Source organism: Lissotriton helveticus, chromosome 4_1 (genome assembly GCF_964261635.1).
Source record: "Lissotriton helveticus chromosome 4_1, aLisHel1.1, whole genome shotgun sequence".
In the NCBI taxonomy this organism is placed as follows: domain Eukaryota; kingdom Metazoa; phylum Chordata; class Amphibia; order Caudata; family Salamandridae; genus Lissotriton; species Lissotriton helveticus.
In genome coordinates this window covers 236577379-236596696 of record NC_136063.1, presented here as the reverse complement: position 1 = coordinate 236596696, position 19318 = coordinate 236577379, and the positions used below count along the sequence as shown (strand labels likewise).

The 19318-nt window shown below is 49.0% G+C and overlaps 1 protein-coding gene across 1 annotated transcript in view; it reads right to left on the bottom strand.

Moving 5' to 3' along the window:
- The window catches only part of ZFAT (zinc finger and AT-hook domain containing), a 985201-nt gene that overhangs the window by 118252 nt on the left and 847631 nt on the right, over positions 1-19318 (bottom strand). The window lies entirely within an intron of this gene.

The following is a 19318-nucleotide window of genomic DNA, read 5'->3' as shown; positions in this document are numbered from 1 at the left end:
GCTTTGGGTGGCCTGGAACGGTCTGAATTATCACCCTTGTTTGAACGTGATTGGTAGTAGTCGCGTTGCCACCATAATTGGCAGCGCTGGTAGTGGTAATTAATGGTGCAAGCTGCAGTAGCCTCCTGACGAGGGCCCTGGCATGTATCAATATATATATATATATATCTCCTACTGGCGGTCGCCAGTAGGTAGTTATAGTTAAGACCTATATTCCATAGAAAAATCGCAACATTCCATTCCCAACAACTTTGGCGCCGGTTGACTAATCTTCACGAAAGTTTCAAAACTTATGGCCCGCTCCGGACCGCTCCTATCCTGAAAGTCTTGGGGTGATTTGTCAAGCTGGGGCAGAGAAAAAAGGGGTCCCAAAACATGTTTTCCCCGTGCAATTTTCTATAGGAACCTTTAGTCGCAGCTATAGCCCGAACTGCTGAACGGAATTACACCAAATTTGGCAAAGAGGTAGTCCTTGGTTCACACTCGTGCCTTTTGGTTAAATGGTGTAATTCTGTTCAGTAGTTTTGTAGATATTAAAGGAAAAAAATACATATATATCTGGGCGGAGCCTAAAAACACATCTCATCGTGAGATCTGATTGGCTGTCAGCACTTCATCCAAGAAGTGTTGGCAGCCATCTTGGGACCAATATACATGATAGCACCTCATTAAAAAGCATTGCAGTTAATAGAAGGGTTTAAGACTTTAGTTACATTATAAATCATTTGTTGATGGTACCATACTCATTTTAGGAACTGTGGTGTGTTCTAAGGTGATTTTACCATGTGAAAAAGCCTTCTGCTGGGATCTCATGAATCATGTTTGAGAGAACTATTTTCTCATGCTTTTCCCACAGAGGTTTGGAAGGTGATCTATAAGCTAAACTGAGAGCATATTTTCTGTAAATTCACATTATCTTTCTCAGTCATATGAGAATGAAGTCTGACATTCTCAGTAAAACATGTACATCCGACAAGGACAGATACGGTCAGTTGATTCCTTTGTGTTCTCCTACATCTTCCCAGACTGTTCTAAAGAATAACTAGAGCGCTAACAGCCTTACTTATGACAAAAGTATAGCACACCTGAAGCCATCTTGATTGGAATAAAGTGGTAACTCTTAAAACATTTAATTTAAAAAGGAACAAAATGAGGGGGTTCATTTTGCCATAGAAAGTATGATTAGTGCTGCAGAAAGAAAAATTAGGGCACATTTTGAGTGATTTCTCAAATCCTCTTCTATTTCATTCAAAACAATTCTGACATGCAGACTGAAACATCTTATCTTATCTTATGCTGTATTTATAGAGCGCACTGACACCGGAGGTTTCCTGGCGCTGTGATTAAGATTGAGGGTGGGGGTCATAGCTTAAATGAGGTTTGAGAAGAGCCATGTTTTTAGGCTCTTTCGGAAGCTTAGTAGGGTACCAGAGGTTTTAATATGAAGGGGGAGGAAGTTCCACAGTTTGGGCGCTAGGTAGCTGAATCTGCGGCCACCCAGTTTTTTTAGTTTAACCATCGAGGTGGTGAGGAGGTGGAGATGGGCAGAACGGAGGTTACGAGCCGGGCGGTGAGAGTTGATGAGGGATTCTAAGAAAGCCGGGCCCTTGGACTGCCGGGCCTTATATACCAGCAACCTATTTTAAAAGCAGCTCGCTGCTCAATGGGCAACCAGTGCAGCTTGGCCAAGAGAGGTCTGGCGGATTGCCATTTGGAAGTTTTGCAAATAAGTCTAGCTGCCTGGTTCTGCACCAGCTGGAGGCGGTGAAGGAGGGACTTAGGTAGCCCCAGTAAATAGAATTAGAGAAGTCCAGACGGGAGAGGACAAGAGAGATGACGATTTGCACCAGGGATTCGTAGGAGAGTAAATGGGAAATTTTACGTAACTGGAACATGCTGGCCGAGATGATGGTGCCAACATGAGTTTTGAGAGAAAGGTCGGTGTCGATGGTAACGCCCAGGCTTTTTACCGAGTTCGAGGGGCTAGGTGGAGTGCCAAGCTCGTTTGGCCAGAAATGGGGGCCCCAATGTAAAGGGCTTGTACCGGGCAAAATGAGTTCCGTCTTCTCGGGGTTTAATTTAAACTGGTTGGAAATCATCCATTGTTGGATATGCAGCATTACTGCCTGAAAGTTGGATACAGCGTCAGGGATATCTAAGGGAAAAATGATCTGCATGTCATCAGCATAGTTGAGGACAGTGCAGTTCCAGGTGCTCAGTGAGTGGATCAGTGGGCAAAGATATAAGTTAAACAATAATGGGGAAAGGGAGGATCCCTGGGGGACTCCGCAGGTAGTGGGGACCTGGGTAGCGGTGAAGGGGCCGAGGTGGACTGTTTGAACTCTGCCCGAGAGGAAAGACTTGATCCATGCCCAGGCAGGTCCCTGGATACCCGCTTGTCCGACACGGTGGAGAAGGATGTCATGGTCCACCGTGTCGAACGCGGCGGATAGATCCAGAAGGACCAATGCCTGAGGGGACCCTCTATCGGCATTCTCCCGAAGGGTGTCCAAGACTTTTAAGATGACTGCTTCGGTGGAATGTGCTCGTCTAAAGCCAGCTTGGTTGGGTCCCAGGAACCCGGAGCTCTCGATGAATGCCGAGAGGCAGGTGGTCACGTAGGCCTCCAGGAGTTTAGAAGTGTAAGGCAGGAGGGAGATGGGCCTGTAATTGGCAGGGTCGGCGGGGTCGGCTCCTGCTTTTTTCAAAAGGGGAACCAATATGGCTTCCCTGGGGACCGTGCCGGTGCTGAGGGAGGTGTTCAGGAGGGGGAGGATGCTGTCAGGCAGGGCAGAAAAAGTCGCCCTGAGAACTGGGGGGGGGGACAACAGTCCCTGGGAGATCCAGATTTGACACGAGTGATGAGCTCGGAAAGAGTACTGAGGGTGATTGGTGGGAACTGGGTGAGAGAACAGGGGTTGAGAGAGGGGGAGTCAGAGGGGCTAACAGGAGTGGAGAGAGGGATAGCATTCTTGATATTTACAATTTTCTGGATAAAGTAGGAGTTGAGCGCATTGCAAGTTTCTTGGGTGGGGGCCTGGGTTGGAAGTACTCTATGGTCGGATGAGAAATCGTTCAGAATTTTAAAAATTTCTTTAGATTTATCACTGGCTGTTTCAATTCTTTCCGTAATATGTGAGACCTTTGCTTTGGTAATAGCGTTTTTATATTCATTGCGGGCCCTCACAAACTCGATGCGGTCCTCCTTGGAGTAGCCCCGTCTCCAGTTGCGTTCTAGATGGCGTAGTTTAGATTTTTGTGCTTTCAGTTCCTCTGAGAACCAGCGATGAGAGTTGCCATGTCTAGTATGAGCAAATTTAGTGAGAAGGGCGAATATATCACTGGCTGATGACAGCCAGGTAGTTATCCCGTCCTGCATAGAATCGATGTCAGATTCAGGGGGGTAGTGGGGCGGGTGTTGATCAAGAGGTCAATGAATCCCTGAGAATCATAGTAATTCCATTTACGACACAATCCCCCAGCGTGGGGGGGAGCCTTGAGTTTCCCTTTAATTGAGATAGTATTTTTATTTATTTATTTTATTTTATTTATTTATTTTGAAAGTTTTATATAGCGCAGACCAGATCTTTACAGATATCAGAGCGCTTTACATAGAAGGGGTACATGAGGAAGCATAGTTAAAACAGGTGAGTCAATAAGGCTAACAGTACACACAGGTGGAGGCAAAGCCAATCATGTAAATCAATAAGACAAGTAATACAAATAAGCAACACGTAGTACAGATCGGTGCAACGACTTTGAAGAGTTCGAGATAATAGTTCAAGTGTATTTGGCCATGAGGATAGCTTTTACTTCTTTCTTAAAGAGTGTAGAGGAAGATAAGAGCCTGGTTTCGGGAGGTAGTGAGTTCCAGATCCTGGGTGCCATTCCTGAGAAGCAACGCTTATATGTTTTTTCCTTCCAGAATCTTCGAGGTTTCAGTAGAAGATTGTGTGTGCCTCTAGTGTTTCTAGCGCCGCCAGAGATTGTCAGCTTCTGAGCGAGGTAGCCGGGGGAGTTCAGTTGTACCGCCTTGTGTGTCATGCAGGCGATTTTCAGATGAATTCTGGCTTCAAAAGGCAGCCAGTTCAGGGATTTCAAGTCAGGGGAAATATGCGAGTGCTTTTTTGACCCAGTGATGAGTCTCGCTGCAGCGTTTAGAGAAGCTCTTAGGGGCGCGGTAGTAGTTAAGGGGAGTCCGCAGAGGGCGATGCTGCCATATTCTATTCGAGGGGTGACTAGCGCTTGTACTGCGGTTTGGAAGTCTTTGGCTGGGAGGAAGGGTTTAAGTTTCCTCAGAGTATTGATTTGGAAGTTCGCTCCCTTGGTTGCCTTGCTGATATGTTGCTGCATGTTGAGATTGGTGTTGAGTGTTATGCCTAAAGATTTTGCTGAGTCCACGATGGTGGGTTGGACATTGAGTGCGGTTAGGTCTTTAAGCCAAATTTGAGTAGTGGAGATCTTCGCTCAAGGTGAGATCAGAAGGAACTCTGTTTTCAGAGCATTGAGTTTGAGATGATTGTCGGCAAGCCAGGATTGGGTGCTTTTGATCGTTGAATTCAGGAGCGCAATGTCTTTGGGGGATTGTATTTTGAGATAAAGTTGGGTGTCATCGGCGTACATATGAAAGTGTACATTGGATGTTTGTAGCAGGGTGGTGAGAGGTTCCATAACTAGGTTGAACAGAGTCGGGGATAGAGAGGATCCTTGGGGGACGCCTAGCGTTACAGGTATTGGCGAGGACAACACATTGCTGCTCTTGAATTTATGCGACCTGTTGTGTAGAAAGGAAGTGAACCACTTGAGAACGGTTCCAGATAAACCCATTCTTGTGCTTAGTAATTCGAGTAAATTCTCATGTTTAACGGTATCGAATGCTGAAGAGAGATCAAGGAGGATGAGGAGGCAGGTGTCGTTTTGGTCTAGCATTTGAAGTGCATCGTCAATTATGTGAGTCATAGCAGTTTCTGTACTGTGCCCTGCTCGGAAGCCTGATTGATGAGGGTTGAGGAGGTCAAATTGTTCAAAGTGTTTAGTCAATTGTAGTTGTGGGCATTTTTCCAGCAGTTTGGCGAGAGTGGGAATATTGGTAATGGGACGGTAATTATTCAGTTCAGAGGGGTCGGCTGTAGGTTTCTTTAGTAGAGGTGTGACTTGTCCAACTTTGAGGGAGTCAGGTATGATTCCTTGTTGAAGTGAGCTGTTGATAATTTTAGTCCAGAGTGGGAGAAGCCAAGGGGTAAAGTCTTTTACAGCGTTAGCAGTAAGGGGGTCCGTGAGGTGATTGGATGGTTTCAATGTGCTGAGCAGTTTGCCAATTATTTCTTCCGAGTAGGTGCCGAAGGTTGACCATGAAGCATTGTTTTTTGGTTCAATGGGTGCTATGCAGTGGTGTTTGGAGTAGAGGCTTGCGTCAATGAGGAGATCGCTCTTTATGTTGTCAGTTTTTTGTATAAAGAAAGCGGAGAAGTCTTCACAGGATGGTGCTTCGCGCACAGTGCTGAGAGGTTGGGGTTGTTCCTTGGATTGTGATCTGATTAGCTCAAACAGCTTTCTTGGACGGTTTTTTGCTTGGTCGAGCTGGTGGCTGAAGAAATCTGTTTTTGAGCGTTTTATTTTCCTGAAATAGGCGTTTCTCTTTTTCTTCAGAGTTTTTAGGTGCAGTGCAGAGGGAGCTGATCTCCAGGTGCGTTCTGCCATTCGCATGTCTCGTCTATCCTCATTGAGACTCCCGTCGTACCATGGATTGGAGATTTTAGTAGAGACTCTTTTTAGCTGCATAGGTGCAGCCTCATTAATTATTGAGGTCATAGCGTTGAGATAGTGGTCAGTCAGGGATTGAACGTCCGTAGCGCCGGTCGGTGGGAGTAGGATATTGCAGCTGTTAGGAGGCAGAGAGCTTGGGTTCAGTTTTTTCATGTCTCTTTTCCAGACTTTGGGCTTGGAGGATTGAACCGAGTTAAATTTAACTTTTTCATTGATGAAGAATGTGACAATATGATGATCTGACCAGTCACAGGGTTGGATGGACTCAAGTTGGATAGTGTCCTCTTTGGAGATGATAAGGTCGAGGATAGAACCTTTCTCGTGGGTCGGGCTGTTGCATATTTGGGTGAGGTCAAGGGCATCGAGGACATTTTTAAGACTGTTTACCACCGCGTCATTGCAATCGTTCCAGTGGAGGTTGAAGTCGCCAAGGTATATTTGGGTGAGTTGCTGTCCGGCATTGGTTGAGATCATATCCATGACTTGTTGGGAAAAGGTGAGGTTGTCCCTGGGTGGGTGGTAAATGCTGTGAAGAGAGCATATAGGTTTGCCCTCACTAATAATGTCGAGGCAGATGTATTCACAGGATGTTGGGGATGGTAGGGAGGTGGAGTTGACTTTCAGAACAGAGAGGTTGTTCCTGTAGATGCATGCGATTCCACCACCTATTTTGCCTGTTCTGTCAAGTCTGATGATGTGGTAGTTGGGAGGAACCAGAATGTCCATTATAGGTGTCGAGGATTCAGTTAGCCAGGTTTCAGTCAGGATGATTAGGTCAAGGTCCAGCTTTAGGAGGAGATCAGCAATGGCGGCGGAATGTTTCGAGGCCGATCTGCAGTTGAGGAGAGTGCATTTGAGACGGGGTGTGTTGAGGGTGGTAGAGGGTTCTAGAGAGAGAGGGACTTTTCTAAGGTTATTGGGGATGGAGAATCTGCTGTTTAGTGTGGGGGTCTAAGGGGGTTTGAGTGTATCGTGGGAATGGTGAGGTGTGAGGTGGATGTGTGAGTTTGGGGGGCTGGGTCGTAGGAGCGGAGGAGGGTGAGTGTGTCGAGGTCCGAAGTAGGGTTGCAGGTGCGACGAGGGCGGTTGTTGCGATTGCGAGCAGGGATTGAAGTCCAGTGTGGGGGGTGTTGAGTGAGAGAGTCAGTCGGACGGGTGGGGGACATGTTGGGAGGGGAGGTGGAGGTGGGTGAGGGGTTGCAGGGGCGACGAGGGCGGTTGTTGCGATTGTGAACTGGGATTGACGTCCGGAGTGAGGAGCGTTGAGTGAAGGGGTCAACCGTAACGGTAGGGGACATGTTGGGAGGTGAGGTGGAGGTGGGTAAGGGGTGAATGGGGTGTGTGGAGAGTAGTTCTTTGATGATGTGCATGTCTTCTTTGATCTGGATGAGGGTGGCCATGATGTTGTCCAACGTGGGGTAGGTGGTGGAGGTGGGGGTGACCAACAGAGGTGAGCGACTGACCCGGGAATTAGCGTGCAGGTGGGGGAGTGGGCTGGTACTCGAGCAGGGCTGCGTTGTGTTAGTGTACGGGATGGTGTTGGGGAGGAGAGAGCTTTTGGGCGGGAGGGGTGTGCAAGAGGTAGGGAAGACGTTGGTGGTATGAGTGAAAGCATTGGTAGTAGGCGGAGAGTTCAAGGTGGAGGATGGGTGTCTGTTAGTAGTGGTGGGGGTGCAGGAAGGGTAATGGGGGCTGAGAGTGGGGGGGGCAATGGGATTGGAGAAGGACCTGTTGTGGGGGGGGTAAAATTAAGAGAGGAGGTATGTTCTACGTAGTTGGTTGGAGGGTAGTGGGGACTGAGAATGGGAGGGGATAAATGGTGGGATTTGTCGTTGTGAGTGTCGTACTGGTGCTGAACTAGGTTAGATGTGTTGTGGGTGGGAGCTGTGATGTCAGGGGTGAGGGGAGTGTTAATGGTATGCGTGGAGGTCCGACGGTTGGTAGTAGGGGTGGGGGTGCGAGTGGTGTGTGAGGGGGAGAGATCTGTGTCTGTGTTTGAGGCGTGTGTGGTAGTTACCTGTTGCTGAACTGGGATAGAGGGGTTGTGGGAGCTGAGAGGTCAGGGGTGGTAGGTGTGTCTCCGATTGAGGAGTGTGTAGTATCTACCTGGTGCAGAGCTAGGTTAGAGGGGTTGTGGGTGGTGGGAGCTGTGAGGTCAGGGTTGGTAGGACTGGAAGAGATATGAGTGTCGGTTCGCGGATTGGAGAGGTGTTCTTTGAAAGTGGGGAACAGGTTGTCTAGTAGTTCCAGGTTCCTGTCTGTGGATTGAGATAGGACAATCCCGTTATTGTAGATAGTAATGGTGGCTTTACCTGGGAAGAGTTGGGATGGTGTGATGGAGAGAGTTATGCCCTGAGCGGATTTCCTGGTGTTGGAGACGGTGAGTAAGGTGAGGAGCGTTTTTCTCCATTGAGCTCTGCATGTGGTGTGGAAGATGATATCGGTGTTCAGGGATCCATTGACCGGTGAGAAGTAGGTGTCGGCAAAGGGGGTTTCAGGGTGGGACCTCAGGAAGTTGTGTTTAAAGCGTTTAGCGGCTTTTTTGGTGAGTGTGGATGGGTAGTTGATTTTATATGTGTGCTTGCCGATGGGCTCCATGATGGGATGGGGGGTTTAAGAGGGTGTGGGAGGATGAACTATATTGATACACATGTGCAAAAAAGCAAATGCAGACAATAAGTTACATGGAACAAAAGTGGCACTAGTGAGCAACCAACAAAACCAAGATATGAGAGTGGCACTAGTGAGCAACCAACAAAACCAAGATATGAGAGGTAGCAATTGGCACCGTCCAGGAATAAAAAAGTGAAATGGGTGCGGTTTACCAAAAATGTACAGAAATATATGAGGTAGCTATCAGTGCAATACAAGAATACAAAGTGAAATGGGTGCAGTTTATAGAAATGTACAGTATACAAATAGAAGTATAACACTAATGATATATCAGACCTACATACATGTGCAAACAAAAAGCATCAAAAAGCTTATAGAAATGTACATTTTACAAATAGAAGTATAATACTAATGATATATCGGACCTACACATATGTGCAGACAAAAAGCAATCTGAGTCCCAAATGACACTAGAGAGCAGCCAGAACTATCTGAGGTAGCGATCAGTGCATTAAGTACAAATAGAAATATGATACTGTAATAAAAGGCAGACACTCTGTAGTTGAGATTAGTGAAAAGAAACCAGCTCTTAGGGTATGATCATATATTGCAGAAGACTAGTCCATGATGACTGCCAAGGAGAGAAACCACCAAAGAGAGACCAGTCTAAAATGGCCGCCAAATAGGGGAGATAGAGGCGACAAGAGAGAGAGAAAGACCAGTCTAAAATGGCCGCCAAAATATGACAGTCCTCTGTTAGTTGCTGTTACTTTAGGAACAGGGAAAGGCAGATTCAGTTTCTATTCGAGCAAGCCCAGTTCCTATCTTGCTGGGAGGGAGTCTTATCTCTGTTTTGGTGGTCTTGTGTAGAGGAGTCAAGCTGAGGAGCCTCGTGGGCATCGAAGGTAAAGGAGGAAAATGTATTGCTACAGTTTTATGGCCCCAGCCATTTTGAACAAAGGAAATGTGTACAGTACCTTCTTGTAGATCTTCTCAGCCACAATTATGATGTTGCCAGCAAAGTGGCGCAAAAGTGATGCATTTATCGGAGGTCTAGACAATAAGAACACCAAGAACACAGCTACAGTGTGCAGCGCCTGCTGACAGGTTGATGTGCGTGCACGGCCGGAACAGCTGAGCTGCAGCCCTTTCCCACTCGATAGGCGTTGTTTTATAATAACTCCCGATTGCCTGTTCCCCCTCTCCTGTAGTTCCCCTGGGCAACGACGTGTTTTCGTGTGTTGTGTTTTCCCGTCCGCCTCGGGACTCAGGACTCAGGCATCTCCGCAGGGCTGCGATGCAACCTCCGCTCACCTCGTCCGTTGTCTGTTGTCCCCCCGGGTCCCGCTCGCCTCAGGCTCCACTCTTGCCGCTCCTTGGGCGGCGGCGCCCCACCTCCGATCGCCTCCGGCTCCCGTCACAGGCGGGGCAGGCTCATGATGTGGGTCGTCGGTCCTCCAGATCCCGCCCGCCTCAGGGCTCCACTCCATCAGCTGCCGCTCCTGAGCCGGCGCATCACGCCTCCGCTTGCCACCCACTTCCCGCCGAGCAATCCTTCCAGACCCTGCCGATATCTCCCGGCACCTCGGGAGCAGCAATCCAGGCCCTGCAGCTGGAGCACGCCTCTGATGTCCGCTGGTGTGTCCACTTCTTCCGGTGCACAGCCTCAGCTCGTCACAGCTGGCCCAGCCACTGACTCACGGGCAGCCACAACGTGCACCAAACGTCCGTAGCGGACTCCAGCAGGCAGCAGGCATTCGTTTCGTGCCGTGTCGTGCTCCGCATCTGGCCAGGGGGAGCCCAGGGTCCGAAGAGGAAGGCTGTGGTGACTCGATCCTCTCCTGCGACAAGCCGCCTCCAGGCAGGTCGGGGATCCTCAGCAGGCAGCAGGCATCCGTTTCGTGCCGTGTCGTGCTCCGCATCTGCCCAGGGGGAGCTCCGGGTCCGAAGAGGAAGGCTGGGGTGACTCGGTCTTCTCCTGCGACAAGCCGCCTCCAGGCAGGTCGGGGATCCTCAGCAGGTTTCGTCCTCCGCCAGGCAGGTAAGGAAGCTGATGTTACTTGTAGATCCAGTTACTTGTCAATCCAGTTACTTGTCAATCCAGTTACTCGTGTTGCTTGCACAGAACGGTGGGGGTGCAGCTGGGTGCTAACGGAGATAAAGACCAAAATTGGGATCCCCAGCACTTGGAGCTCTTTCCAAGAGCTCCTACCCGGCGGCCATCTTGAACCACATGCATAGTCTGTCACCTGATAGTAACCTCGATCAAGTGATGGTCAGACCAGAGGCAGGGGGAAATAATTGGACGAGAGAGGACGAGATTGTGAGTCCAGATGTGGTCCAGGATATGACCCTTGATGTGGGTAGGGGAGGAAATGTGTTGGGCCAGATTAAGATTTGTCAGAATTTCGAAGAGTTCGATAGCATGGGGCCCGGCTTGGTCATCATCAAACCAGTAGTTGAAATCGCCGAATAAAGCGAGTCGGGAGTGATGTGTAAGCAGGTCAGCTACCTGCTCGCTCATAGACAGAGGAAACGATGGCATCGACTGGGGGGGGGCGATAAAGAAGTACGAGTGCGAGAGCGCCCCCTGCAGTTTCCAGGCTGATGACTGTTATCTACCCCAGATAGGGTGAGCGAGGCAGAGGTGAGAAATCTAAAGTTCTTGTGTATGATGGCCGTCACTCCTCCTCCAGGACGACTCAGTGGGCGATTTGCATTAAGGATGTAGTAGTCCGGGGGGAGGGCCGCCAGGATGTCCGGATGGGAATCCGGCGTGAGCCAAGTCTCTGTTAGGAGCAAGACGTCGGGTTTGTCCATACTGAGCAGGAGAAATAAGTCGAGCTGGTGCTTCACCATGGAACGGGTATTAAGGTGAAGCACCCGAAGGTGAGTGTCATTGCTGAGTGCCAGTGGGGGGACCATAGGGCAGGGATGGATGACACCGTGGTCAGACTGGGTGCTTAAGCTAGGTGACTTTCTGGCGATCTCCAGGTGAGTAGTGCGCTGCCGCACGCCGGGCGGTAGGGGAAAGTTGGAGAGCTGCAGTTCCCTGAGTATGTTCGCTGGGTACGTAATGAGAGGGCCAGGGGTCGTGGCCCCTGGGCCCGGGCGGGCGCGGACGGGCGAAGACGGGCTTGCCTTTGGCGCGCCCGCTGCACCCGTCCGCTGCGCCTCCGGAATGGGGGCTCCATTTTATAGTGGCCGAGGGCGGGAGGGCGGGAGGGGCATAGCACAGGAATGCTGACCCTAATCCCGCTCCTCACCTAAGATGGCGGCCCCCCGAGCAGCGTCCAATCGGCTGCAGGAGGTGAGATCGAGCGTGATCAGCAGCCAAAAGATTCCCAATTTCAGACAGCAGGTCCGTATTCAGGGGGCTGAATACCATCAGCAGACTTCCCTGGTGAGCAGTAGCTTTACTACAGTGATCTAATGAGCAACTAGAGTGTAAAACAATGAAAGTATTTCCTACTGAGGAGATTGTAGTAAATGAGTAGAGAGTGAGTAGTAGAGAGTAGTAGTGACAGAGTAGTAGCGAGAGTGTAGTAGAGAGTGAGAAGCAGAGAGTGAATAGTAGAGTAGTAGAGAGTAGTAGTAGAGAGTGAGTAGTAGATAGTAGTAGAGAAACAGAGTAGTAGAGAGTGAGTAGTAGAGAGTTGGTAGAGAGAGAGTAGTAGAGAGGTATCAGTCAGTTAGTGTCAGTCAGTCAGTGACAGTGAGTCAGTCAGTGTCAGTCAATCAGTGTCAGCTAGAGCAGCTCTGCTGACCTGGTTCTCTGGCTCTAAAGCAGCTCTGCTGACCTGGTTCTCTGGCTCTAAAGCAGCTCTGCTGGCTTGGTTCTCTGGCTCTAAAGCAGCTCTGCTGGCCTGGTTCCCTGGCTCTAAAGCAGCTCTGCTGACCTGGTTCTCTGACTCTAAAGCAGCCCTGCTGACCTGGTTCTCTCCCTCTAAAGCAGCTCTGCTGACCTGGTTTCTCTGGCTCTGCAGCAGGTCACCTGATCTGGTTCTCTGGCTCTAGAGCAACTCTGCTGACCTAGTTCTTAGGCTATAGAGCAGCTCTGCTGATCTGGTTCACTGGCTCTAAAGCAGCTCTGCTGACATGGTGTTCTGGCTCTAAAGCAGCTCTGCTGACCTGGTTCTCTCCCTCTAGAGCAGCTCTGCTGACCTGGTTCTCGCCCTCTAAAGCAGCTCTACTGACCTGGTTTCTCAGGCTCTACAGCAGCTCTGCTGACCTGGTTCTCTGGCTCTAGAGCAGCTCTGCTGACCCGGTTCTCTGGCTCTAAAGCAGCTCTCCTGACCTGGGTCTATGGCTCTAAAGCAGCTCTGCTGACCTTGTTCTCTGGTTTTAGAGCAGCTCTGCTGACCTGGTTCTCTGACTCTAAAGCATCTCTGCTGACCTGGTTCTCTCCCTCTACATTAGCTCTGCTGACCTGGTTCTCTGCCTCTAGAGCAGCACTGCTGACCTAGTTCTATGGCTCTAAAGCAGCTCTGCTGACCTGATTCTCTCCCTCTAAAGCAGCTCTGCAGACCTGGTCCCTCTGGCTCTAAGGCATATCTACTGACCTGGTTCTCTCCCTCTAAAGCACTCTGCTGACCTGGTTCTCTGCCTCTAGAGCAGCTCTGCAGAGCTGGTTCTCTGGCTCTAAAGCAGCTCTGCTGACCTGGCTCTATGGCTCTAAAGCAGCTCTGCTGACCTGGTTCTCTGGCTCTGGAGCAGCTCTGCTGACCTGGTTCTCTGGCCCTAAAGCAGCTCTGCTGATCTGGTTCTTTCTCGGCCTCTAGAGCAGCTCTACTGGCCTGGGTCTCTGGCTCTAGAGCAGCTCTACTGACCTGGGTCTCAGGTTCTAGAACAGCTCTGCTAACTTGCTTCTTAGGCCTAGAGCAGCTCTGCTGACCTGGTTCTTAGGCTCTAGGGCAGCTCTGCTGATCTGGTTCTCTTGCTCTAGGGCAGCTCTGCTGACCTGGTTCTCTGGCTCTACAACAGCTCTGCTGACCTGGTTCTCTGGCTTTACAGCAGCTCTGCTGACCTGGTTTCTCTGGCTTTACAGCAGCTCTGCTGACCTGGGTCTCTGGCTCTACAACGGCTCTGCTGACCTGGTTCTCTGGCTCTAAAGCAGCTCTGCTGACCTGTTCTATGGCTCTAAAGCAGATCTGTCCACTTCTACAATCATCCTGACAGAAGTATGCCCTTATCTAATCCCTCTACTGAAACATAAGTCCTTATAAACTTATCCTGCTGTCAACTACTACCACCCTAGGAACCTATTCACTGTCTATGCACTTGCAGAATGACTCAGGCATTGAGACAAGCAGTGGTACAGTGAAATGTGCACAATGTATGAGGTCCCTTAACCCCTTGCAGACTACTGAGCCCGTCCTGCAAAAGTCCAGGTAATAGTCATGCTTGTCTGGAATCACACTGAGTCTGTGTCCACTTCTACAATCATCCTGACAGAAGCATGTCCTTATCTAATCCTCTGCGGAAACATAAGCGCTTATAAACTTATCGTGCTGTCAACTACTAGCACTCTAGGAACCCAGTCACTGTCTAAGCAGTTGCAGAATGACTAAGGCATTGAGACAATCAGTGGTACAGTCAATGTGCACAATGTATGCGGTCCCTTAACCCTTTGCAGTCTACTGGGTCAGTCCTGCAAAAGTCCAGGTAATAGTCATGCTTGTCTGGAATCACACTGAGTCTGTGTCCACTCCTACAATCATCCTGACAGAAACATGTAAATGTAAATGTCATAGTACTTGTATAGCGCCCGAATCACCCCAGATGGGGTCTCTCCGGCGCTTGTATGCATACCGCTGTGGAACCCTTCCTGGCTTTTCCCTGTGAAGTGCCCACTCCTGGGCACCCCCAAGGTGAAGCCAGGCATCCTAGCCCTGTTGGGGCCGTTGTGGAGATTAAGCAAGCTATTGCCCAGAGTTGCAGAGTGGGACCCATGATTAGAATAGGCACCGAGGCGAGAATTATCAGGACCGAGGAAATTGAGCCAAAGACCCGCCGAGGCGGGAATTGAACCGTGGTCCCGGGCCAGACCTCTGCATCAGGGTCTGCCGCTCGAACCATTGAGCCACACTTCTCCTTATCTAATCACTCTGCTAAAACATAAGCGCTTATAAACTTATCCTGCTGTCAAATACTAGCACTCTAGGAACCCAGTCACTGTCTATGCACTTGCAGAATGACTCAGGCATTGAGACAAGAAGTGGTACAGTGAAATGTGCACAATGTATGAGGTCCCTTAACCCCTTGCAGACTACTGAGCCCGTCCTGCAAAAGTCCAGGTAATAGTCATGCTTGTCTGGAATCACACTGAGTCTGTGTCCACTTCTACAATCATCCTGACAGAAGCATGTCCTTATCTAATCCTCTGCGGAAACATAAGCGCTTATAAACTTATCGTGCTGTCAACTACTAGCACTCTAGGAACCCAGTCACTGTCTAAGCAGTTGCAGAATGACTAAGGCATTGAGACAATCAGTGGTACAGTCAATGTGCACAATGTATGCGGTCCCTTAACCCTTTGCAGTCTACTGAGTCAGTCCTGCAAAAGTCCAGGTAATAGTCATGCTTGTCTGGAATCACACTGAGTCTGTGTCCACTCCTACAATCATCCTGACAGAAACATGTAAATGTAAATGTCATAGTACTTGTATAGCGCCCGAATCACCCCAGATGGGGTCTCTCCGGCGCTTGTATGCATACCGCTGTGGAACCCTTCCTGGCTTTTCCCTGTGAAGTGCCCACTCCTGGGCACCCCCAAGGTGAAGCCAGGCATCCTAGCCCTGTTGGGGCCGTTGTGGAGATTAAGCAAGCTATTGCCCAGAGTTGCAGAGTGGGACCCATGATTAGAATAGGCACCGAGGCGAGAATTATCAGGACCGAGGAAATTGAGCCAAAGACCCGCCGAGGCGGGAATTGAACCCTGGTCCCGGGCCAGACCTCTGCATCAGGGTCTGCCGCTCGAACCATTGAGCCACACTTCTCCTTATCTAATCACTCTGCTGAAACATAAGCGCTTATAAACTTATCCTGCTGTCAAATACTAGCACTCTAGGAACCCAGTCACTGTCTATGCACTTGCAGAATGACTCAGGCATTGAGACAAGAAGTGGTACAGTGAAATGTGCACAATGTATGCGGTCCCTTAACCCCTTGCAGACTACTGAGTCAGTCCTGCAAAAGTCGAGGTAATAGTCATGCTTGTCTGGAATAACACTGTGAGTCTGTGTCCACTTCTACAATCATCCTGACAGAAGCATGTCCTTATCTAATCACTCTACTGAAATATAAGCACGTATAAACGTATCCTGCTGTCAACTACTAGCACTCTAGGCACATAGTCACTGTCTATGCACTTGCAGAATGACTCAGGCATTGAGGCAAGCAGTGGTACAGTCAAATGTGTACAATATATGCGGTCCCTTAACTCCTTGCAGCCTACTGAGTCAGTCCTGTAAAAGTCCAGGTAATAGTCATGCTTGTCTGGAATCACACTGTGAGTCTGTGTCCACTCATACAATCATCCTGACAGAAGCATGTCCTTATCTAATCCTCTGCTGAAACATAAGTGCTTAAAAACGTATCCTGCTGTCAACTACTAGCACTCTAGGAACACAGTCACTGTCTATGCACTTGCAGAATGACTCAGGCATTGAGACAAGCAGTGGTAAGTCAAATGTGCACAATTTATGCGGTCCCTTAACCCCTTGCAGACTACTGAGTCAGTCCTGCAAAAGTCCAGGTAATTGTCATGCTTATCTGGAATCACACTGTGAGTCTGTGTCCACTCCTACAATCATCCTGACAGAAGCATGTCCTTATCTAATCACTCTGCTGAAACAGAAGTGCTCATAAACTTATCTTGCTGTCAACTACTAGCACTCAAGGTACCCAGTCACTGTCTATGCACTTGCAGAATGACTCAAGCATTGAGACAAGCATTTTGAGCAGTTTTTTCACCGGGGGGAAACAAGGCAGCCGGAAGCTAAACGGCCGCGGACGTGCTCCCCTGATGCATGCTATGCCGGACCCCATTAATGGAATGCAGTAAGCGTTTCCGACCAGCCAGATGATTTTTTCGATAAACGGATGATGGTTTCACCCCCCCCACTTTTGGGCCACCACCTTCTAATCGATTTTTGCTACGAACGCTGTGAACTCATTCCTCCGCTCCCCCTTAGTCTTTTGAACGCTTTTGAATGCTTCACGGAGGGAAAGTACTTACGCTTTTCTTTTTTGTCTTCCCATTTTGGTCTCCGTTTGCGGGGTCGTTTGTGTGCCTGGGAGTAACTTTTCACTGGTTTTGGATGGTGTTTGGGGCCCATCCCTGTGAGCTGCCGGAGCTCTTGCCACCGCGGGTTGCCAGTGCTGCACGGGAGTGGAGGCGGCGGCGGATCCGCCGTCTGTGGTTCCGGGCTCATTGTGGCAGAGTAAACACTTGCGAATACGTTAGGATCGCAGGCAGTGGTCTGACGGAAGAAAGTGCAATCAGGAGCCGAGGCGAGTCCGAAGAACCAGGAGACTGCTTTCCCTCTGACCCTGTTCTAGTCAGTGGTAGGGGTAAGTCTTCGGCGGTAAATCAGCGGGGGAGTGTGTTGGGCCTCTCAGGTCTCTCGGCGCTTATAGAGACTGTCCCGGAGACGTGTGGTGAGGAGTGTGGGGCTCGTATTGCTCAGCAGGGCTCAGTAAAAGCTGCCTGGTCTACTCGGCAGGTAGGCCATTGGTGTTGTATGGAGAATAGGGGGAGTAGTATTTCGTATAGTGGCCCCTGTAGCGCCAGAGTTCAACAGAGCTTAAAACCAACTGTGTGCCGCTACACCCTACGCAACAGAGCTGCGAAATTTGATACTGGTGTTGACTCTACTGTTCAAACCTGAGTCTTACCCCCTGTTGCAGAGGTAAGGGCCACTGCAAGGTAGCAGGAGAAGGAAGCCACCACGGAGAATATTGCACCAGGTGGAGGTAGAGGGAAGGGTAGGGCCAAGAAAGTCCTATCATCTAAAGTAAGAGTAACACCCTCCCTGAAGACATTCTACAAAGTCTTAACTACACTTTCAGATAAAGGCCTAAAGGGAAAAACCAATTTGTCATATCCGAGTGCACAGGCAGTTCCCTTACAGAGCCTTCCCCCGCCGCAGGAAACCATCTTGTCCTCTACTCTGTTGTTGTCTCCCTCTGGAGCAACGAACGAACCGTGTCCATCGATTGAACAACCAGTGGTTGTCCATCCTTTCATTGATATCTTTAATAGGTATTCGGCCCTAGAACCTCAATGAATCCAAGATATAGGATCAGATCCTCCTCAAGCAATGTCAAAGGCTGATGCAGCGGAGGTGCTATCATTTTCAGCCTTTGCTATATCTGGCTCTCTGGGTATATCAGATCTGCATAAAAAGGAATCCTCGAAGCTGGATCATTAGAGGACATTTTGATGGCGCTAAGGGAGGATATAGGGAGAAGATTTACCATCTCTGAAACCAACCAGGCTGCGATTAAATCCTCATGTGAGGTGTTAACCCAAAAAGCTGGAGAAATTTCACAAAGAACCGATGCTTTGGAACTCGAAATCCCCAAAATAAAGGAAGCGTTGCATAGTTTCTTAGCGGAAATGGACAAACTAGCTCTCCAAAATAGAGATCTGAAAGACGATATTGAGCGTCTTGAGGACCATGCTAGGAAAAACAACTTAAAAATACTAAATGTTCCCGAGGACTTGGAGGGAGGAGATATTAAAAATGTTGTGATTTCTCTTCTAAAGGATACAATTCTTAAAGACTCCCCGGAACTGAATTTAGCCCTGGACATTCAGCGTGTCCACCGAGATCCATATAAGAGGAATCCGGCAAATTCAAAGCCAAGGAAGATCTTAGTGAATTTTTTAACATACTCCTTAAAGTAGAAAATCTGATCACTTGCATTGAAAGCGGGCGTGGTTAAATGCAAATCCTTTTCTAACCTATTTTCCTTTCCCATTAGGTCCGATGTATCACACATCACCGCAACAAAACAGTGGGAGTTGGGTAAAAGAATGACAACTTTGAACTCATTGGGCGCCAAGGTACAATTAAGATTCCCGGCCTCGCTCCGAATTATGTGGAATAACCACATGTATATTATGCGACAGATTAAGGAGGTAGATCTCCTCATTGAAAAAACCAAGAGCGGCAGTGGGGTATAGCATGGGAAGGCGAATCCTAAGGTAGTAATGATTATTGAATCATCTTGTAGGTTCATTTAGTGGGGTCTGGCTTATTGTATGTACAATTGTTCGATAACATCTAGGGGACCTCGCCCATAGGGCATTTGCCTGGAGTAATAGGGGGGTTTCCCAGGGTAGCAAGGGGGGGTCACAGGGGTTGGTCTGGGTGGAGGGAGGGGAGGGGAGCACGGGTGGGGCTGCAGTGGGAGAAAAAAAATCCTCAATCTCAAATCTGTTTTAAATTGAAGCTATTTCTAGAATGTTTGAATGTTGTACTGTTAATTCGCAGAAATAGGCAGTTTTAATGAGTAGTATAATTAAATGTAACTCCTGGAATATTAATGGGCTCAGATGTCCAAGTAGGGAACGGCTGGTCATGAAGTACCTTGAACAGTCCTCTGCTCAGGTTCGCCTTCTCCAAGAAACACATCTGAGCCATTTGGAGTGTAGGACTATCTTCGGCAAATACCATTGGATTGAGTCTTTTTGTTCCTCTGAGCAGGTCACACACAACAAGGGGGTGGCGATCTTGATTAGATCAGGGGCAATAGGCATTATTAAATCAGTTACCTTGGACCAGTCTGGGAGATGGATTATAGCGCAGACGGAGATAGGGGGGACCTAGCTAACTATAGTTTCATTTTACGGCCCAAATATCAAAGATACAATACATCTCTGTAATATGCAGACTAAATTAATAGAAACCAACACTCCTATAGTTTTCGG